The 23140-nt window shown below is 43.5% G+C and overlaps 1 protein-coding gene across 5 annotated transcripts in view; it reads left to right on the top strand.

Moving 5' to 3' along the window:
- The first annotated feature begins 3455 nt into the window (after positions 1-3455).
- SLC6A6 (solute carrier family 6 member 6) overlaps positions 3456-23140 on the top strand; it is a 116219-nt gene continuing 96534 nt past the window's right edge. For 2 of the 5 annotated variants that reach the window (XM_082060254.1, XM_082060250.1), the window contains exons 1-2: positions 3456-3563; positions 19322-19405. The gene's annotated coding sequence lies outside the window, so the exon portion shown is untranslated. The remainder of the gene's footprint in view (positions 3564-19321; positions 19406-23140) is intronic. The other 3 variants (XM_082060255.1, XM_082060252.1, XM_082060245.1) reach the window with 2 other exon arrangements.

Here is a 23140-nt window from a genome sequence, read left to right as displayed (position 1 = left end):
CCTGCCTCAGAAACAGTAACTCAAGCGAGTTTTAAAGCTGACAAGACTAGCCTGTTTATAGCACGCTGCTGTATTTTTAACAGTAGATCTCTGGAAATGAGCCCATGATAATTAGGGAGATGGGAGCAAGGAAAGCTCTGGAGGGAAGGATGTGGGACAAAGAGAAGGGGAGGAGAGGCGGGTCTGTGGGAAACAGGATCTACCAAGCAAAAATAAGATTCAGTAGTGTTGATGGGAAGAGATGGATGCTTTTTAAGGTTGTAGCGAAGTTTTAGAGTGTGATGTGGAAGGTCAAATTCCTCTCTCAAGGGGTCTGAGGGACGTGCTTGTGATCTTCCTCTGTGAGAAGCCCCTGGTGCTGAGCTGGATACCTTGGTGTGAAAGGACTGAGTGGAATTAATGTGTGGCCAGAGTAAGGTCTGTACATTTAATGTATATACAGAAATAAGGTAGTTGTCTTTGAGTTGATAAACAGCTTCCTTTATTGTCCTTGTGTTTCCAAAGATACCAAAGCTAGGCCCTGAATTTACATGTGTTGAGAGTAAACCACTTATTCAGAACTTTGGTGATTCACTTTGTAATATTTATAGTATGAAAAAAAGTGGAAAATAGAAGCAGACCAGAAGATTAGTGTAGCTTGCGCTACTAATTTTGCATCTTGTCATTATTAAGAAAAACATCTTAAGTTTTAGGAATGTTTGGTTAAGGTCTCTAAATGTTGAATATTGGAGATTTTCCATGTTAGCAATAATAAGCAGCTGTTAGCGTTGTAAATGTTCAGCCCAGAGCAGGGACTCGCGGGGCCTCTGTTGCTGATGGGAACCCTATTTCTTGGAAAGCCCTGCAGAAGCACCTTGTGAGCAGCGGATTGCTGTCGTATCTCCCACGTCAGGGTCTCTGCAGTCCAAATGTCCTTATCGCCAGGCCTCTGAGATTCGTGGAAACCTGCTGAACTCTCCTTAGGAAATCACAGAAACTAAACCTGGTGCTGGTCAGTCGGGTAAGTTTTTGTAATACCAAAGTAGTATCAGGACAAGAAGAATATCAGCACTGTTAAGTGGATATCTTGAGCGATCCCAGAGCACAGAGGAGAAAAGCGATAGCTTTTGGGCAATTAGGAGGGAGTATATTGACAGCACAGGTTCAAGTTAAGGGTGGAAATTGGGCCTGGAGGTTAATAAGCCAGCACAGACCATCGTTGAAAAGCAAACATTAGGTCTGTGTGGCACAATACTGAGCTGCTACATGCTATGTACAATGCAGAGGTAAAATGAATACCGTTGTGTGGTATTTATTTAATAGTGTTATGTGAGATGTGTTCACCAACAGGGAGATTTTTGCAGCCGGTGGGTTTCCTGGGCTGTGTCTTCTTCCAGGCCCAAAGATGGAGGGACCGATCCCGCTCCAGTGCTGAGCAAGGTGCTGTGAGCCAGCGTTGGCCACAGGGCAAGGCAGATCCAGGTTGCTTGTTTGCCTCAATTACCACTACAGGGACTGAAATATTGACCCAGAGCCATTGATGGTAGAGAGAGGGGGAGTGAGGGGATGGTGTTGTGAGTGAGACCCTGAGAGCAAGGAGACGTAGGGTTTCTTGAGCCTTAAACCCCCTGGCAGGGCAGACACAGGGACTGCTGAGCAAGGAAACTCTCTGCTGCCGCTCATTTCTAGCAAGATAAAGGCTTTGTGACCATTTGATGACTAGATGAATTTATGTCAGTTTCAAAGAGAGGCTAATCGGTCAAACAAGTGATGCTTAATCCTCAGGCCCCTGTGTCAAGGGCCCTGGGAGCTTTGCTCTTGAAGGCACCTAATTTTTCAGGATGGTCCAGACTGAATTTGTAGGTAAGACTCAATTAAGGCTTTTTATGTGCATATCTCTTCAGTGCAAGCCATAGCGCTTGTTCACAGACGTGCTTCAGACGTGACCAGATCCGTGCAGAACAAGCCCGTATCTCCGGTGCTGGTGATCCAGCATGGACCAGTCTCCACAAGTTTGTTTTCATGGTTTAAACCAAGCCTCTTGCTTGTTTGAAAAATTCAAGGTTTTATTTCCTTAATTACCTTTAGTTTTGGAGCTGCCCTTAAGGCTATTTGGAATCTATTGAAACATGCCGAACTCTAAATCAGAGGTTCCTGTATTTCATGTGGAATTCACAGAAATCAAGTATGAGGTTTCTGCTTCAATCATGTGGAAATTTATTTTAACTTCCAAAGCATACTGTGTTTTCTCTCAAGAAACAGATTATTTCTGTTTAATGTTGAGCTCAGAATATATAATTTCAGGCAGACTGAAATACCTTTTTCCAGTCTGCAAAATAACCTATGGGGAAAAAAGTACAGATCTCATTGTGATGCTTGAGATTGTCGTAGTTCTGATATGTGACTGGTGACGGTGCAAGGTAAAGAAAGGCTCTAGGGACATGCTACAGGATATTCATGGCCAGTTTGTGTCATGACTAAAGTGACTGGTGGCTTTAGTACAGAAATAATCTAGTCCTATAGCCGACCCTGTGCATCTCTTTGGGTACATTAATCTCCAATGTACTTCTGTTAGTAGATTTTTGTTTGGTTGGGGCTGTTTTTCGTTGTTGGTTTAGGGTTTTCTGTGTGCTGGGTTGGTTTGTTTTTCCTTGATACCATCTGTAAAAACCTCAAGGTATATGGCATTTTCTTTGCAGGGAAATTTTTCTAGAGGACTGGCAAGAATTTTTTATTCTAATGTGCAGTCTCTTCCTATTCTTAATTCTTCCTGTTATTGCTGATTATAGAGCTCATCGCTGCGATGGCACCCTTAAAATAAACTGTTACCAGGTTCACAGGTCAGTCGCTGATACATAATGTAAGGGCTCGTTCCTGTCCTCTTAATGGAGCTCCTAGATATCAAAGGGAACTTTTCCTGGACACACACACAAATATTCAGCCTATCAAAAGTCTGTAAGTCCTCAGAATAAGTGCTTCACCCAAAATGTAATGCTCCCAGTTGAAATGCAGACATGATAAAAATGTCAGATAAAAACATGAAGGGGGAAAAATTGGGGGGGGACTCTTCTTGCTACCGGCTGCTGCAGAGCGGAGCTGGAGAAATAGATCCATTCACTTAAGTGCCTTTGAATTATAAGCTTTCTGTTTGCAGACAGCAGACTTGTTTTCTTTTTTTGCATTTCAGCGTTAACAGGGCTTCTCCTAAGGAACTGTGACTTTTAATGTCATTATGTATGGATTTGTGTATATGTGAATGAGACATACAAATTGGTTACCAAGATACAATTTGAAGCAAACATCCTAGGGCCTTCCAAGTTGGCAGGTTGGTACTGATTACTGAGTCATCTCAGCCCAAAATATTAGCTTGTATTTTTTCATTTTGGGCTGGAGAGGCAAACGTCAGCCATCTTATCTGACTGATGCTATCAGGTGCTTTCCACTCGTTTCCTAATGTATATCCTAGAGACAGCCAGACACACGCAAGTCTGAGTACGAATGGCGCTGAAATTAAGCAGGATTCATTTTAGTTTATCGGAAAGGTGGAGCAGCTCAGCGAACTCCAACAACTGCTCTATAGTGGGGTAAGGCCTTGACAAGCTCTTTCAAGCTTGATTTAATTTGCCTCATCTCATTTGTTGCTTTCCTCATCTTCCTTTCCTCTTCCCTGTGTGTTGAAATTCTCTGGGTGTGGTCTAACATGTATCATGGTTTGTTGTGTTGTTATTCCCTTGTTTTTAATTTTATAGAATAGTGACTGCTAATTAACAACCCGTTAGCTAGTTCTGAGAGTTGTGCTAAACATGGCCTTTAATAATAGGGGATTGATAAATGGCAGGGGAGCCGCTTCCAGTCCTGCGTTCCTTCAAAGAATCATTTAGCAATGCACAATATTTCTTGATGCTGCCTAATACCTGTTTGTGAATTGGAGCTGCTGCTGAGGTTTTCTATTTTGTCCTGCTGGAGTTGCTGAAATGGTTTCATTTGACAGGAGAGTATGTTCAGAGGAGAAATACTAAGATACGTGGAACAAAAGTATATTTAAAGTCTCTCCACCCAATCCAAAACGGGATTTCTCAACATCTTGTAGGGTGTCTGTAGCATAGCCAGCTGCAATATTAATGGCACTTTACTGCAAAAGTACCAGAGCCCTGTAACTCTCACATAATAAATGAATTGTAGATACCACACTCAGCAGAAATAATTAGCAGGATTTACACTGTGTTCTCCTCATAAGGAATGAGTCAGTTCTTCCACGCTCCGAGCATGTGGAAATTCTCAGAGAAAATGCAGCCGAGTGCAGTTAATGATTATAATTTAATTTAGGTATTTTTTTGCTGTCGATGACAATGTCGTAACAAATAACTTACGAAATTTCATACCTTTGTGTCAGTGCGTCCGAGCTTGTGAAGAAGCTTATGGCTGAATATTGAAGTTTTAGAAGATTAGCGTAAGTTAAGAGAACTATTTTCAGGAATGTAAATTTTCGTAGGGCAAACCTTTTCCTTTCTAGTTCCCGGTGATCAGAAAGCAAAATTCTTACACATGTTTACAAGCAAGATAAGCTGAACTTCAGGAAATCACATGATTTCCACCAACACCCCATATTTAGGCATTTAGATGAGGAAAGCAATGAAAAAAACCTTCCCGTTACCAGCCTCCCGAAGCTGACATATATTATCTCTGCGTAGCCACGCTCCCGTATGTATGGCATAAGGCCCCTTCCCGCTTTGTTCCAAGAATTTATATCGCCACATACTTCGGAGAAATCGAAGTCACGGTCCTGACCTGAATGTGTGGCGGCTGATACAGGGGGGACTTTGCTTTGGAAGCTCACAGCAATGTGTGCAGTAGAAATGAAAGTACAACCCCTTGTGCACCTGGCTGTTAATAGCTAAGTAAATAAGCAAATCTGCAGTAAATAACAGCGTAACAGAGGGAACTACTTTATCAGAATCAGAAAAGTAGAAATCTAGGAAAGAAAGGGTCTACTGTTAGCATTTCTACCAACTCTTCACCTCCTGTTCTCTAATTACTACAAACCTTCATTCTTCCATTTTCAATAGAGGAGAGTATAGCTAAGAAGAGAGATCGTGAACTAATGTGATGTATGTTTGGTTTGGGATAAATAATGTTAAAATATCCTGCTGTTGTTAATCCTGAGGTCTATGTTCAGCTCCAATGTAACAGGTTAATTCCTCAGGGCTGAGATGTTTCTGGGTGCCTCTTCAGACTCTTCCCTGGTATCTGAGTGAGATCCCGTGTCCTGAGGTGTGTGTGTTCCCAGGAAAGTGTGAAAAGAACCATTATATCAGATATAGTCCAAAAGTGGTGTGTGTTCTCCCTTCAGAGAAGAGAGCTAAGTTGCAATAAAAGTAATTGTGGGATTTTTGGAAGGGGGTAGATGGCATAGGGAGAAAGCAATGTGTTGCAAGTGGGTTAATGCAGCCCATGGGTACCGTATGTTTTGAAATCCTTGTGGTCTGGGTAGCGACCAGACAGTTATTTTAGCATGATTCTCGCAGCTCCACCCCACTGAGCATGGAGTTTCCTGCTGCTGTAGAGCCCAAAAAGTGCCTTTGCACCCTGGAGCCCCTCTGTCACTTATCCACAGAAATACAGAGCACCTGCGCAACAGGACGTTTGCAAGGAGAACTGGAGGTCACTGTTGCCCATACCTGCTATTCTGCAGGTTGCTGCTTTGATACGTTTCTGCATCATCAAACTTCACCAAAATCCATGTTTGAAGTGCAGATTTCCTGGTGAACTCTATGGAGGAGGGAGCCGGGCCTGTGTAGAAGTGCCAGAGTTGACTGCTGGATACAGAACGAGACCTGAAATACAGGGGTCTGGAAGGTAGAAACCTTGTGTTATGTAGCCTTTCAGTTCTTTTAATTAAGATATTAGTATGATTGAGTTCCTGCTTTCATACTACACCCCAGTGATGCCTACTAAAGCTACTCCTTCAGAGAAGGCCTGCAGCTGGTTATCCAGATAATGAATAAGGGCAGGGAGAGGGGGTTACCCATAGCTAATACAAAACATGTGCCAGTCAGACAGCGCCTATTCAGTGCATTCATCTCTTAAATGTGATACATGCATCTCCTTAGAGCACAGGGATAGCCTGAGGCACCAGGACACTGCCAGCGGGTGTGGGTCTGTGTCCTGGCTGCCATGCAGAGTGGGTCAACCCATGGCCCAGGTGATCCATCCATAGGTAATCAAACACTATGTCCAAGACATGATTTCACTGTTTTCTTTGTTAATGTAGTGGTTGTCAGTCTGACGTAATCAAAAGTTTTGCCACTTACATTGATATTCTTCCATATTTTAATTAGTAACTGGGCTTGGAGGGCATCTTAAGATCAGCTGAGCTATATAATGTAATATGTAATATAATTGTGTACATAAAATACAAAAGTAACATTGAGAAGGAAGTGAAGAGACTGTATAAAACTATGTAGAGTGCATGGCAATGCAGCTCATAGTCATCTTTTGAAGATCACTTGATGTGAGTGGAAAAGGCTTATCTTCCTATAAGTAGAGACATCCCTTTGCTATGACATAATCTCACTTTTTAATCTTCCATCTCCTTTATTCTTGCTGGAGAAAACAGAGAGAGAAAGATAAAATACACTCTGGTGACCCCTGCATCTCAAGAGTCCTTAATGCTGTGAGTCTTTCCTGGCAGGTACCTTTCTAATGACTGTTGCTGGAGGAGCTTCAGAGTTGTTGTTAAAATGGTTTGTTGCCTTTAGGACCTAAACCTGCCAGATGAAATCCCTCACCATACAGGAGATGCAGAGCCTTCAAGAGGCACTTATCAGTAGAGTCATAGAGTCATTTTGGTTGGAAGAGACCCTTGAGATCATTGAGTTCAACCATTAACCCACCCCTGGCACTAACCCATGTCCCTGAGAACCTCATCTCCGTGTCTGTTCAACCCCTGCAGGGCTGGTGACTCCAAGATGTGTCCTCCCTCTCTCCATCCAGAGGCTCTGCAGCTCCAGGGAAAACTCCTTTGGAGGAAAGTGTCTGAAATGCTTCTCTCTGACAATCCTGAACAATTTCTGTACCCTGTGCAGTAAATCTTTTACTCAGAGGATGGCAAGTGAATGGGGAGATTGACCCTGGAGGGACTGACAGGCAGATGGAGCCTTTCTTACTTCCTGGGGCCAGAAAGGAAAAGACATCACTTTTTTTTCAGTTAACCAGTATTAGATAAAATCATTCACAGCAGCCATCAAGCTGATAATGAGACAGGCTCCATTTCAGGGAGATTATTGCTTTATTATGGAGTGAGCACTTGGCAGATGCCTTAATTTTACAGAATTCATTTCACATTCAGAATCAGTCCCTTCCTACCTGATCCAGCACTGTTGATGCCAGGGGGAGTTTTGCCATCGATTTCAAACCTCATCAGGCCTGAGGATTCTGGTCCTTTCTTTCCTTCATCCTTTTGGGCAGTTAAGATGCTTGTGCAAGGTGTGCGAGACTGTGAGATGCGGGGACCTTTGTGCCACATATGATGGGAGCTTTGCCCCAAAGTGCTGACAGTCAAGGCGTAGATTCGGCATAATGAATGAAAGTAATTAAAACCAATTGGGAATAGGCACGGCAGAGGTCACGGCAGCGAGAGCAAGGGTTGCTCTGATTCAGTAGATGAATGTCCTGATTAAATCGAATGCGTCAGCAGCTTGAGGCTGGGAGGAAGAACCGGGGTGTTCGAAGGATGTGGCTGTGGGGAGACCTCGTGAGCAGAGATTAGGAGGGACAGTTCATGCCCAGAGGACTAGAATAGTTTGTCCACTAGTTTCATTGTTTTAAGGCATTTAAAACACACTGGGTTAAGCACTAACAAAGGTGCCCAAGGGAACAATGTTGTATCAGTTATCTTCCTGAGCATTTGACTGTTTTGGTTCTATTTATTCTAGACAAAAGAGCCTGTTTGTGATGTTTCATCTTTAGCATGAATGTCTCTAATTTGGACATCCATTTAATTTGGAAGGTTTCCACCAGCCACTACTGCGACTGTCTGATTAAAGTCATGACTTATAACCAAACGTCTTTCTCGCTCCATGTTGCTGACCGCAGCTTTGGTTATGAATCGTGAAAGAATGTTAAAATCCAGTGTATTTTTCATTTTGTGGGATCTGTTTATTTTTGTTTTTAACATTTTGATTGGACAATAAAGAATGTCAGCGATGCCAGTTACAAGTGTTTAGGTACAAGTTTGCCTTTCAGCCACTGCGGGGGAGTGATTATTTGCTTTTTAGAACTGACAGCTGTGGATTTTTAGTTCTTTTTTATTTTTAATCTCTGGAAAAACATTGCCTTATAGAAAAGCCTGCTGTACAAAAGGTAAAACCAGGGCCGGGTTGGGATGATGACACCTCCATCATGTCTCATTCACCTTTTCAGAGAGCAGTAGCAATGAGCTGAGCGGCGTTTGGAAGCAGCAGCGTTGTTGCCTCTGTTTCCCTTTAATTCCTTTCATTGGTCCAGTGACTACACGTGTCCCGATGACACATTTCTGGGTCACATGCCCCAGAAAGATGGGTTATATGGAGATACACGGTGTGGAAAGTATTCCAGCTAGAGACCACGCTGACAGGTTCCACACATGATGTAAATCTGTGTATTCCTCACATGGACGTTATTAATAGCACAAGACTGAGACAAGGAGAGACAGTTACATTGCTCTTCGTGTAAATAAAACAACAGAAGTATATTCTTTCTTGTTCCTTATCATATCAAACCCGTAAATAGCTAATTGCCCTGCAAGGCAGCTTAGGCAGCACATGAGACCATTGGGAAACGTGGAGCAGCGGAGTCAGAGCACAGAGATTTCCCCAAGTTTGGGCTGTGGGCACGAGGGCACAGCATCCAGAACTGGAGAAAGAATAGGACACCCAGATAAGTATTTAAAAAACTAGTCTCAAGCGTAACCAAACTGAAGGCTTGTTTTGTGTCTGGCCCGGTGGACACTTGGCAATGGAGGGGTGAGATGGTTTTCTTCCTCAGCTCTGCCATCAAAGGGATGCTGCTGCCTTTTCCAGTCAACTCTCTCCCATTCAATGGGACGTGGGTCTCTCCCTGTGCAGGATACAGCCCTGCGTGGGAGGTCAGAGGGAGAAAATGCTGTAACCGTAGGCTTTGTTCTGATTCTTCTCAGGTACGTAGTCACTTCCACTGTAATTCTTTCAGCTCATGGTAGTAGCAGCGAGCTGTTGCTCTGGTATATGAAATAAATACAGATGGAGGCACAAACCAGAGTGTTAGGACATTGCGTATCCAGTTCTCTGTGTTCCCACCGACAGGAAAAATCTGAGAAATGTGTCTAGAGAGACTTGATCCAAGTATTTGCATCTTCTTCCAGACTGAATAAACACACCTGCATGGAAAGGACTTCTATTAGCTGTGACCCTCCTGTATTAATCACAAACAATTCATTCAATCTTTGGCAACGTGGAGAAGTACAGAAAAGCTCTCCCAGTTTGACCTCTGTGATGTGTATGAATTAAACTCCAAATTTATAGGGTTTATAGCTGTACAAAGGGGTTCGCTGACACTCTTAAGTAATGTGGTGAATCTGGGTGAAGACACAGATTCTAGGTAGCAAATAGGGTGAATTAAAAAGGAGAGCTGTCTTACAATACAAGAGACTTAACTTCTGTCTGCTAGTGAAATTATTACCCGAATTAGACAGTAATTCACACATTTTTATTTGAAGAACAACTAGAAATTCTTCTTGGGGGCTCCAAACCATCCTAGGAAAAAGAGTTGTCTCCCATTCGTGCACCTTTTATTTGAATGGGACACTCAGATAATCTGTTCCTAAATGTAGGCGGGGAAAGGAATACTATCAACCTGGTACAGCAGACAACTAGGAATCTGAATCACCATTTCTCTCCCTAGCTCTGCACCCAACAAGCATTTTGACCTTGTTTTCAATCCTCAGTTTAACCATGCTTGTAAAATGGATAAACCAATATATGTTTTCTATGAGGATACTGTAGAAGTCAGGGTTTTTGTCCATGAAAGATGCTTAGTGCGTTGGGCTGCGTTTTTGCAGGTTCACTCTCAGAAAAAAAGTGTAAAATTCAAAACATTCCTCTGTGTCCTTCGGTTCAAATGATGGAAATAAATTAGAAAAATGTTTTTTAAGTGCTAAGCAGGACTATCGCATTTACATTTGCACTGTGAGCAAAGAATTCATCATAAATATGCCAGGCCAACACTGTTTTCTATCATGTTTGGGGATGATTCACCTCCAGTACAATCAAAATAAAGACATATTAGTGGCTAAGGATATTTGCTAAGTCTCCCAAGCCGATACAGTTTACCTGTAAGGAAGAAACAAATTTCAAATTCTACTGATATTTTTTTCTCTGTGTCTCAATTAAACACTCAAAATTAAATTCCTGAAATTCTTCTGCTACTACTTGTAACGGGTCAGAAATGTCAGGGTACCCTTCAAGTGGAGCACTCCTCTCCAAGGCACTTTGCATAGCTTAATTAGTGCACTTATTTCTTTCCCTGCGCCTTCTCTAAGGGTTTGCCTTATGTCAGATGCTTCTAGTTATTAAGAATCAGAGCCAGAGGTCGATTGATGAGCAACTGATTGCTCAGGCTCAATGTAATTTAACGCAGCAGTTCACATGAGCAGTCTGCACAACCCCTCTGGGGACCATATGTGCAGAGGTGCTCCTGGATGTATGGATCTATAGGCTCTGTGCAGTGCAGCATAAGGTACACATGCATCAGGGATGACTACAGCCATCACCATGACACTTTCTTTTATTCTACCATAGCAAAGAAGCTTTCAAGCTATCAGAAATTAGCTGGTAGGTGTTTTTTCTCAGCAGGCAGTGAAGGATGTTTCTAATGTCTGCAAGTACCTTTGTTGCCCCAAATGCCCAGCCCTGGCTGTATAATTCTTATAATTAGACAGAGTAGCAAATGGTCCTTTTTTAAGGCTTGGAGCCAGTTCAAACCTCAGAGTCACTGGTTGAATGTTTTTCTGTCCAAGGTAACTGCCTAAGCAGAACTAGTTCTGATTCTGGCTGGCAATATGTCATTGAGTCCTCTCAAACATTTACTTGTGAAAGGTGAGACTTTGACCCTGAGATACCAAAAATCCTTCAAACTAGATCACACATGAACAATTCATATAGCAGGTGGTGAGGTCTCTTACCAAACCTTTTTGGCACATAGCCATTATGTGAATGTCACCCACAGGCATACATGTTGTATGGGGTTTTTCCATTGGCTTGGGTTCTGTGCTGATCCAATTATGGGAGGAAAAGTGGACTTTGAGGAATGCGATTCAAAGGACTTGCGCTATTGAGCCTGTGGATGAAACCTGTCTGTGTAAGTCATAGTAATGACCTGTGAAGATACCATAAAATGAAGACAGCCCATGTAGGAGCAGCAAATGTATTGCTCATTGGTGGGACAACTGAGCAGGCGGAGCCAGACAAGGGGGATTACGGAGTGGAAGGCAGCAAAGGATGCTGTAGGAAACAACAGTCACTGCAACGCTTGCTCCTCTGCCACCCTATAGAGGTCTTGCTAAGTTACAGTTCTTACATAGGTTATCCCAGCCCCTGAAAAGACTGTGGGTGTGTTTTTAAAGACCTGGTGACAATGTTACCTGCAAGTTCTGAAACACTCAAGGAGTAAGGAGTCACTCAGGTAAAAATAAAATCTGTCCAGATTGATGGACCTTATTCTATGAGAAAGGGTGGTAAGCTATATAGCAGGAGAGTGCTGGTGCAGTGGAATGTACGCTGAAATTGGTCCAGGTTTATCACTGTATTTAATGCAGGCGCTGAAATACGGAGACTCTCTGAAGAACAGCCTCAAGGTTCTTGGTATATTTTACCCTACGTGTTAACAGTGCTGTAAAACATTGCTGGTAGACATCTTATTCAAAAAATGCCTACCTTCTTCCAAAAAGCTTTGTATTTCCCACCTGTGGTGCTGTAGCCTACCCCTTTCTGCTAAGGGAAACCTGATAGCCCCGTATATCAGTTCAAAGATACTTTCCAACCCCTATATTGTCTACTCACAGTAGCTTTCTCTTTATCAGATCCCCCTATGTATTCTGGCAGAGCCCCAAACATTACAGTGGTTTGAAATGCTCAGCTTTGGAGTGCGAAGGCCGGCACACGTGAAGTGAGTGGTGGAATCTCTTTGTTCCTGTGGTGCTTTTTGAGATTTCAGATTTTGTGACCTGTGAGGGTATTCCTACTTTAGCTGGCAGGCTGATCAAGGAAAACCAATTATAGATTATGCACCTTTTTTTTTGCTCTTAGGGCCAAAAAGCTATTCAACCCCGAGCACATCTTTTTTAATCAGTCTGCTGGTTGCCTGTGTTTCCCTGTGTGCTCCTCTCGAGCTGCCTAGAGCACCATGTGGCACTTCTCAGCTTTGGGGATTGTAAAGACCTTCCTGGCTCTAATGAAAGAGAGCGGCATTGTAAGGCCTCTTCATAAGGTTGAACTCTATGGAGGAAAGAGCAGGGGACAACTTGTCCTGTTGCCTTCATTTTATATATTGACAAATGGAGGTTTGGACAAGGCAGGCGTTTTGACCTAGTTTACCGAGAGAGCAATAAGGAAGTAACCCAGAAAACACCCAGGAAATTCTCCAAGTGAAATAAGACAATAAAGTTCCAACTTGGCTTTCCATCAGGAGAGCTGTCCGCAGGGCCATCCACCTCTGTTGGCTTTGCACAGCGCTGGATTTGTCACTTAGCGCTTTTCAGAAAGAACAGTTTAAAATTTGCCTTCTGGTGAGTGTAAGCAGAGGAAAGGTGATTGTTTGCGTCCCGTGTGTTTTGCTGTGGATGGGCTTGGGGTTGGCATCTCACGCGGCGCATGACGTTACATGCCGAGCGGGTGAAGGGTGGGTGAGGTGGCTGCCAGGGGTGCCCGGGCTTGTCGGGAGGATTCTTGCCATTCCTGCCCACTTCTTTCTCTGTGGTCCTTCTGAAACAACACGAGCTATTAGCAACGGTTGCGTTATGTAATTCATTTAGGCGGAAAACTCCCTCATGAAGTTTATGGTCCTGTTCTCCCTGAGGCAAATGGGTCAGATGGGGGGAGACGAGCAGCTGAGCTGAGGACGCACATGGACACCATCACCTGCCCTACGATCGCAGCATGAAGCTTCAACCAGATCCTCCATTTGAGCATCCCGGGACTAATCTGTGCAGAAGCACAGCCCCTGTAGCAGCCTCTGTGCCCTGGGCTGCCTGTGCAGGGGCTCCGAGGGGCTGGCATGGCAACACTAGCTTGTAGGAGCATCCCTGAATCCTGGCTCTACCTGCACCCCATTGCACCTCCTGAGTGCTGGGAGGGGAGCATCATGGGAGCCAGTGAAAGGCTTTTCCTCCCCCAAAATAAATGCTAAGAAAAGAGAATACTTATCTCTCGCCAGGGCCTGCTATTGAAAAGCGGATCTCAGTTCACATAAGCAGGAAAAAGACATTGAGGCTTATTTGTATTTCTGCCCCTGAGCACAAAGGGGCTAAAAAGCAGGCGGATCCCACCGATTGTGTGTTCCTCCTGTTTGGAGATGTAATCGGCATCCACATACTGTGCCACAGCCTTTCCTCATCTCTAGGGGTTGAGTTGGGGCTGGGATGATGTAAAAGGGTGGAGAACCTCCAGTGTGGGGGTGAAAACCTCCAGGATAGGGTTGGAGGAGCAATGGTTCCTGATTCAGCATCTCTCCCCCATACTGTGAGGTGTTGCACACACAGCTCAGAGCAATGTTCATGGGGGAAGGAAGAAAATACAGGGTCACCCTGTTCACTCAGTCCCAACTTATCAACTGGAGAAACAGGCTAAGTGTAAACACTACAAACGAAATGGATGTTTCACTCTGCTACTGATAAACTTATCAGTAAAGCCAATGTGCACTCTGGACCCCTAGGAAAATATACAGAAAATGTGTTAAAGAAATAGAAGTTGAGGGTCCTCAGCTAACCCCCAGTTTACCATGCCCTGGGTGTCAGTATCATGTCACTCATTGCTCCAGCCAACGTGACTCCAAGGTTGGGATGTTGTCAGTCATTGTCACAAGGCCCAGTCTTACTTGGGCTCTTGCTGCTGTGAGTGCTATAGAGATGGATGAAAAAGGACTGTTGCAAAGGTGCTGGGAATAATGGATCATGGTGGGGAGCACCGTCGTGAGGCCCTGCTGGACCTTGGGTGGGAGATGAGGCAGTGGCCTTTCCAGCTGGTATTGTCCATGAATAAGACCATTGTCCTTTACAAGGAAGCAAAGAGAAAACTGTCTCTTCTGCTTCCTTGACTGTGGCACTGAGCTGGTATTGCCTCACCGAGGGCTCATCCTCCAGCTCGGAGGTCTCAGAGCCCCAAAGTGCCTTGTCCACATCCCCTCAAGCGCCTGCTCTGGTGTCCTGTTACACACAGACCACTTTGGCCAGCTGGATTTTGTTCCCTGCAAGTGAGTGGCTGGGAAGTAGGTGTGTTTCGTGGAGCTTATAATAGAAAGCTTGCTTTGACCTCTACGACAGAGAGATTAACACCATTCCAGAATGATATAGTGCATTTTTTTAAGGGTCCAAAGGCAATTCCCGATTATAGAACCTTGTAGCACTCAGGATACAGCAGCGGCTGAGAGGGATTCCTTCCTCCATCGCTGCTTTTTCTGGTAGACTTCAGTGCTGCTGAGGAAGAACTTGAAATGCCTCATGGATGACTGAGCCAGACTCTTGCAGTTCTGCAAAATCACACCGCATGTCTCTGAGACAAGAGAATGAGGAAATTCTTGCACCTATCCCTACCCCTTCTCATCAAAGGAAACCACATCAGAGCTGCTTTGAGGTGATTCTTTCTGGTTTGGGATTTCCAAAGTTTCTTTTAGAAACTGTTTGGCTGAGATCCACAGGAAGTTTGCCAGTCCTTATGAAAAATTTGTCATCGACATTAAAGATCCGTTTGCAATAGCCTCAGACTTCCTTGAGTTATTCGGCTCTGCAGATGCAATTTTAAATGCTTTGATCCACAGTGGTCTAACCCGCTAAATACCATTTATATTCTTATGCCCAGCACTGTTGCTTTCATTAGCGCACGGGCACTGAGAGCTGGGCCTGTGGTTCTGCTCTCACCATGCCCACTTTTCCAAGAAGTATGAAACGTTGATAGCACTCCGAACAAGGAATGTATCGATCTGCTAATAGTATCAGGCCTTGCATTTTTAGTTATCTTTCTGGAAATGCGAAAGTATAAAATCTTCTTGCTGGGTAAATGTGTTCTCGTGCCCATGAAGAGCTTGATGCAAGTCAACCCTCTGAGCCTTGGTGAGCCAGTGGGGATGGACCTGGACACTTCCTTTTACCATATTTTCTGGCATGGGTCCAAAGAGAAAACACAATAAGGCCATAAACCAAAGGGAGTAGATTTATCATTTCACTGATTTGCCTGATTCTTCTGTGTTGTTACTTGTCTCCTTAAATTGCAGCACGTTCCTCTGAATTTTATTTGTCATTTCTTGACTGAAATTCTTCTCAAAACATTTGTGTTTCTTCAAATAGAACCACCTGATCTGAGTTACGTGCCTTTGGTTAAAAAGGAGTTATGCACTGACCCATCGTCAAGGCCCAAAATTAAAGGTGCTTTCTGGAAAAGTGGCCTTTAGTAAGTCCTTGTGTTTTCTTCTGTGATTACAGACTGGTACTCAATGACCCGTGGATGCTTCTCTAGGTGGGACATGTTTAGCTTGTTGTTAACTATTACCTTATAGAAGGATAGTCAGGCTCATACGCTGGCAGGGAACAACCAAGACTAGAGTTGGAGGCAAAGATTTTAGATGTTTTTGGAGAATTAAATGCGGATTTCTAGGTGCCAGCAGCACCGAAATGAGAAGATATATGAACATGGAAATCTACCATCTAGGATACTAACAATACGGAGCTCTCTTTGAAGGATGTGTGTGGCATGGCTAACATATGTAAAGCTGTATTATTTACTCCAGAAAGATCGTGCTGCAAGTCGATGACACACTTTCCTTCCTCTCTCTACTTCTCCTTTTCTCTCTGTATTTCGGCCTTTCCAATGTCAGAAGTAATTTACATCTCTACTGCAAACTATGCCTGTCCTTTTCTCTCATGCTTTTGGTGTATTTCATCCCATTCGCCTTCAACATTCTCCCACCAACACGCACAATGGGTGATGGTGCAAATCACCGCTGCCTTTACTGGCACCAAGTGAAACCCAGGTCTGTTGACCTGGGAATTTCCAAGGGCTCCCGTGGCAGAGCAGGTTGCAGACCGATTCAGACACGTTTGGTGGTTCAGCCGCGTTTGCCACAAGAGGGGGTGAAGAACAGCAACCGTCTGTGGAAATTTACTGACTCGCTGAAGATCTCGTGACTTCTTGCTAAATCGGAAAATTCCCAGTACGAGAAGAAGAATTGTTTCTAAATCACCTGTGCGGCCTTTCATCATTTACCTGAATATTGCGTGGTCAGTGATGGACAACAATCCATCATTTGCCAAAGGGATGGAAGATAAGGAATTCATTAGTCAAGACATTAGTTTCTAGTACAAAGAACTTCCGCACAGACGGTGAATTTAAAATACATATATATTCAACAAATCAGCACATAGTGTGCCAACTCTTGTGAAATATGTGCACGTTAGGAGTATGAGTGGGAGCAAATACGGTTGTGAGGAATCTTTCTGCAGCTTCTGTTTTCAAACAGTGATTTGCAGAGAAGTCTTTTTCTTTTTTTAAAAAAGGTAAATATGTACAAAGCTCTTCACATCATCCGAAGGGGATCATGGTTATGATGACTAAGAGATAAGGAGGGATTTGCCTGTCTGAAAAACTTGCCCTCCATTTTTCGAGAAGACGGGTGTTTTCAGAAGTGGTAAAATACCACTGAGTGCACAATGCAGGGCGTAGCGTCAATTGGAGCTCTGCCATTTCACGGGCCAATCAAAAACTGTTGAAATGCAAGATGCTTCAAGGCCCAGCTCTGCGTCCTGCACAAGAAAAGCCTCCAGTGATGTCTCCAAGTAAAGCTCTTAGTCTTCAGCTCGCAAAAGATCAGTGTAATACCTACTACAAAGCCAACAGGAATTTTGCCGTTGGGGCAGTTGATGTTCCTAGTCATCTTTATACTGGACTCTATCATCTACCTATCGGTATGAATAGCGTTTGTTTAAAAAATTGTGGAAAGGAGATAGGAAAAAATCAGGAGAAACCATAGAAAAATGCCCTGAGTCTGCATTGCGCCTCCAAGTAGGGCACAAAGTGAATCTGAAATCATGTCATTTCTAAACAAGCCATGGCTAGAAGTAGAAACTGTGATGGTGATAAGAGACAACCAGTACAGGCAACTCAAGCACCAGTAATGGCAACAGCCAGCAGAGCCTGCAAAGCTGCTTCAGTGCGTGGCGCAAGGCCCCGGTGCTGCCAGTAATGCTGCCCAGGCTGGTTCTGCTTTAATATTTTTCATAAGACTTTGTAAAGACAAGGGACTGGCTCATGTGCAGCTGCTTTTAGGACTAGGGGGGGAGGAACGGGGTAAAAAGGGGTATATGTTGCGTTCGGTGTTCCTTATAGTGAGGCCTGATTTCTAAGCCTTTGCTGGGGCACCACAGTATTGAAACACAAATTCAAATACTAACAAAACTGTAGCAATTTTAGGCAGGAATAGGCTATTTGCAGGTGGATAATTAGCTAACTGGATAACAACCAAAGACTTGGTTCGGTACAGCATTAAGGCAAGATACAACATACTGGGACCTGACACACTGAAAATTCTCTGGATGTGTCCAGGAAACAGTAAAGAAGATAATCCTAAAGATGCCCCCAAAAATTAAAAACCACTTAAGATCAGAAGATGGAACTCACAGGGAAAACAAACACATTAAAGGCAGCAAAACTGTAGCCCGTACGTCATATAAAATGAATGCAGCTCATCGTGCCGAATTGTTCACGCTCAGACCATATATGCTCAGCCCTCGACAAAGTGATCTCTTCACAAAGCTCCGTAATGCAGCAGAGTCAGCTAAGGAGCGATCAACAAAGCGGCCATTCAGCTGTCAAAGCGATTTTCAGCTGTATTAAAGCAGAATAGGACGGGACGGACTCCGCCGAGCCTTGTGCCGGGTGCGTGGTGCGGGGACGCTGCCCGTGCACACACGTGTGCGCACACGTGCGCGGGACCGGCGCCCGGCGCCTTCCTGGGCCCGCGTTCCCATTGCAAAACGCTTATTTAAGTTGCGTTTTCACTCTGCACGTGAGGATGTCACCAAGTTCTGTCTGTTCCAATGACGTGTTTTGTTTCCATGGGAACCGGTGCACTTTGGGGAGAGAAGAGCAGGAGGAGACTGAGGAAAGTAGGAAAATCAAGCAGCATGAGAGAAATGTGTAGCGTGAATAGATCATTTGAGTCATAGGGCTTTTAACGAAGTGACTTGTGCCTTAAGGCAGCAAGATGCCTTGTTTATTTACGGGTGTGTCATTCCAGAATAATTAAAATCTGTTCAAATATGTCAATTAAATGAATGCAGCATCCTCATTCTTCGTATATACTGTCCACCATCAGCTAGGCCGGCTGTGCTGGAGAGGCCAGGCTGCCGGTGTGCTTCCTGCTGATGGGACTTTTGCTCTTTGCGATGTCTCTGGTGTCGTTAGCAGGTGTTCCCCATCTTCATCCCCAAACCGGGGAAGGAGGCAGAGCCTGGGAAACTGCAGATTTCAGCGAAGGTTCAGTGAAGTACCTGTCAAGCCTCCCATAAAAAGCTGTGTATGATCTGAACCTCCCAAGGGGCAGGAGGGGCAGGGAGAGGCATACTGGAGCTGTTCGATGATTTTTTCCTTCTTAAAACAGCCAACTTGCCATTGAATCATTTAATCGCTAATTAAAAATCCTGGATAAAACAAGCTGTCTACAGCTTTCTGGCAAACATCCCACTGACTTCAGCGGGGCCCAGATTTTACCCTTTCCTTGGCTGCGGAGCTTGCTTGTTGCCGCTGCTTTTTCTTTAGCTGTTTCATGCCAGATTTTTTTTCCCTTCACTGAATGTTTTCTTTTCATGTTCTGAAATATTATATCACCTCAGCTCCAGCATATAGGGTCTTAACACAATGGACTCCAGGATGTAGTCCATGCCCAGGCTAGCTGTGTTTCACCCATGTCCTTTTCTGTTGAACCAGAACTTTCCATACGTGAACGCTGTTGGTAACAGCATGAAATTCCCATTTTATCAGTGCGTATTCTCTGGTACACGCTTCTCCTGTCTTCTTTTTTTTTTTGTATTTACCAGCTGTATCCTCTTTAATTTTGCTTTTAGGCTCTGCTTTAGAAGAGACCTGTGCCGGTTTTGCCTGGCGCTGAGGGACTCCAAGCTGCACCCCTGCTGCCTGCTTGCTTGAAGGTAGGGATGTGCCTACAAACCCTGCATCCCGGGGGCTTTTTGGCAGAGCACGCTTGACATTTTGCCCTGTTCTTCATGAGAAGCTACTCTTGGTCACACGTGGCCCATGTACCAGGGACTTGAGCCCACAAAAATTGCCAGGACCTACTGCATTCTTCAAAGCTTTGGGCAGCAGGGTGTGAATCTACGGCAAACACCATCAGCACGTACCAACAGATCAGGTGGCAAAACCCACAGCCTGTAGTGTTGATATGTTTCAAGCCTATACTGTTTAATTTATCTTTGTGCACCCAAATCAATGATATCTAACAGTACTGATAGTTAAAAGTCTTATTTGCTGGTTCACGGACAAATCATAATAGTAAAAAGAAGCTATGTGAAGGGAGAAATTATTTTGCTGATCAGCTCTGCTCTTGATGGCTTTCCTTCACTTTAAGCTTTGAAGTGTACAAGTTATATGCCGAATGCTCTGCTTCACTTCTTTGTATGCAGACAGAATAAGTGGTTTGTAAAAAAGGTGCTTTGAGGATAATGTAGGATTTTTCTTCTCTGGGGAATCCATCAGTGAGGGTGTTTACTACGTATTTGTGAGACACCTTGCAGACCTTTAGACTGGGCTCTCAGATGTTCATTCTCTTGGACTTTTTATGGCTAACATTTATTCTTCTTTTAACGGTGAGCTCTCAGAACAATGCAGAAGGCCCAGTTCAAACTCCCAGCAAATCTTACATCGCTGCTGGTTTGCAACTGGGCTCCACACAGGCCTCAGCAAGATTTAATCCAGCCTTTTCTATAGCGTTCATTACAATTCTCTAAGGGGGCAGGGAAAATTACTTTTGTCTTTAATGTTCTGTACTAGTTAATATGTGATTTATGTGTTCCAGAGGCTGGATATTACCTTTCATGCTGTGTCATTCTGTAAAGCAATGCTGAGTGTGAGAGAGAGTGACGGAGCATCTCTCATGCTGTGCTGATTTATTGCATGTACTTCTGCAGGGTGATAAAATACCTCGATCACGTCAAAACCGCGCATTTCTAGATAGCAGCTAATATCTAAATACTAGATATTACGTGACAAGTTTGAAGGCCAGAAGATAATGTTCGGGGTTGATGTCTGTGCGCAAAAAGCAATCTGAACGCAAGTGTAACTGCGTGTGAGTGAGGAGAATTTACATGACTGTAAGCTCAGGAATGGGCTGTTAATCAAGGACAAGGATAAATGAGAAAGGTTAAAAAAACTTAAACCAAAAAAGCTTGTGCAATCCGAGTGTGCTGTTTATCATCCTGCTGTACCAAAACAAAATTTGCGATGTACTTTGACAGGATTTGCCAGACTCATCGATGCAGTTGGTGCTGGTTTTCATCCTCTCTCGTCTTGCTGTTTCCTGACTTCCTTTCCCAGCCTTTGAAATGTGTATCCTAATTTCGCTCTTTTGCTTTTAATGAAATAACAAAATTAGTGTTTTGACCTTGGAGCCTTCTCTCACAGTAGAGGATTTAAAATTGTTAGGTGAGAGTCAGCAGGAGATGATGATACTTGGTATTTTCTTAGACATTTTCCTTAGAAATGTTATAGCTGAAGTATTTATAATAATAAGGCTTTGTTGCTGAATGCCAAGGCTCTGAAAGAGGTAACTGAACCAGCAAGGTCTGGAAATAGTTCCTAGATAGAAACTCAGGGGGAAGGAGAGGAGCAGGGGAACACCAGCAATGTAATTGTATAACCGAGCATGTAATTTTCAGTAAAAGAATTTCTTTGTCCAGTTCAGTGCTTTTTCTTTTGACAAATTACTTGTGTAGAAACTGAAGTTTTTCAGTCTCTGTGCTGTTCCAAATTTTAAGTGTTTGGTTTTGTTGACGTGGTTATTTTTTTGACATGACTTAGCGGTGATGAGTCCGTGTTCGAGCGGCGCGATTGGTCAGCTCAGTCACGCTTAATGACTTAAGCCTTAGAAACTACGTTTGACTCAGGAAAGTGTCATCTGGTTGTTGGAAGGAGAGTTTGCCACATTACTCAAAGTCAGTGAAATTTACTTCTCATCAAGAAGTTTTGCTGTGGTAGGACTTAACAAGACTCCAACAGTGTCTGATCCTCCTGCTCGTTTGTTCTCCAGGGCTGAGTCTTGCACAGAGCGACAGCCACGAGCAGATTTTTAGTCATGGCTGTTCTCAAAAGTAACTGAAGATCCGTCTGATAACGACCCAGGATCTTCACAAATACTTTCTCACGATTTCTCTACCATGCGTCAGCCGGCCCTTCTTTTCTTCTATTCCTTTTATTTCTTCTTAGGTTTGTGGTTTGGTCATGCCTATTTTGTTCCTGGAACTAATCTTGGCATTTAGAGTAGATGGTTTTGAACATTGATGAATCTATGTATAGAAATGTAGATATATTAAGCGGTTGCTTTTTTAATGGAGGCTGATTTCTTTTATTAAGCGAAACAGCAGACCTGGATACACAAGTTTGAGGCGTGTTTGTGATCGGGCTGTGCAGTTGCACCAAGTGACCTTATGATATAGTTCATGCTGTGCTGCACCAATTGAGACTTGACCCAAGTTCCTGCCAGGTGATGATTTCTTGTCATTAGCTGGTGAGATGTTTCCCTTATCTTAAGTGAATTTAGGGTATATTCATTGATTTCTTTTGTTGAAAAGTGCTGGTTTTCCATAAGATCTTTCTCACTGGGTATCTCCTTCACCAAAAGCCTGGTGCCATCTCCCAAGACGTTACCTCTGTAGTATCTGGCAGCGGGATTAAAAGCAGGTCACGGCGCAGCTCGTTTGTGTGAACATTTCTAAGTCAGCCGTTGAAAGACATTTCCCTGAACACACAGAACCTGCGAGTGTTTCATCAGGAGGTGTTTTTGTTAAAGGATTGCCAAGGACAATACAAAAATTAATCTTGGTTATAATGGAATCCTGATACAAAATGCATAGTTTCTTCTTGGCAAATGAGGTGTTTGGCATCAGCAAGTATTTACATTTACGTTGTTTTTAAACTTGTGTGTGTGCTGGCAGGTAGGGCGAAATATTTCCTAGATGACCAGACAATTCCTAAGAAAAGATACATCACAGAGCAGAAATTTAGAAACATTCTCTTTTAAAAGGGTGCTATACGATCAATACACTTACACCGGGGTTTTACTGGATGTCCAGAGTACATCTTTAATTGTCTTTACATAGGTTATGCCTCAATTTTGTTGATGTTTTATTTCAGAGCTTTCCAGTTTTCTACTGTATCAGCAGTTGGTGAGCTGCCCGTCCTTGCGCTCCTGCTTTGGTATATTCCCATCCATCCATGTCCTTAACAGATTATTTTTCTCTGTGCACAAGAAAAAGTAACAGAAGTGACTATTGATTAACTCACCACACTGTTTTGCTCCTTCTCTTAGCTCACATCACTAAGTAAATGTAAATAGTATTTATATGTCGTCGTAACTGTAAATGCTTGGTACTTCCACTTTTCCCGTGTTCCTGGTGCTTGGGTGAAGAGAAACCACAAAACACGGAGAAAATGTTGATGTATGTGATTAGACTTGCGTGGACCTTGATTCCAGGAAGAACATACACGCATGCTGATAAAAAGCTCCTTATCTAAGAAATAAGAGAGTGTTTCTTAAATGAAAGTCCTTCTCTGAAACGGAGCATTTGGTTGTTGGGTTGTTGTTTTGCTTGTTTTTAAAATATTTCAACACCCTGCTTATAGTGTTGTGAAATCCTTGCTGGGCCTTAGCC

This window comes from Streptopelia decaocto (genome assembly GCF_964273445.1).
Source record: "Streptopelia decaocto genome assembly, chromosome: 8".
Lineage (NCBI taxonomy): Eukaryota > Metazoa > Chordata > Aves > Columbiformes > Columbidae > Streptopelia > Streptopelia decaocto.
Note: the sequence above shows the minus strand (reverse complement) of the source record. Positions and strands in the feature narration are given on the sequence as shown.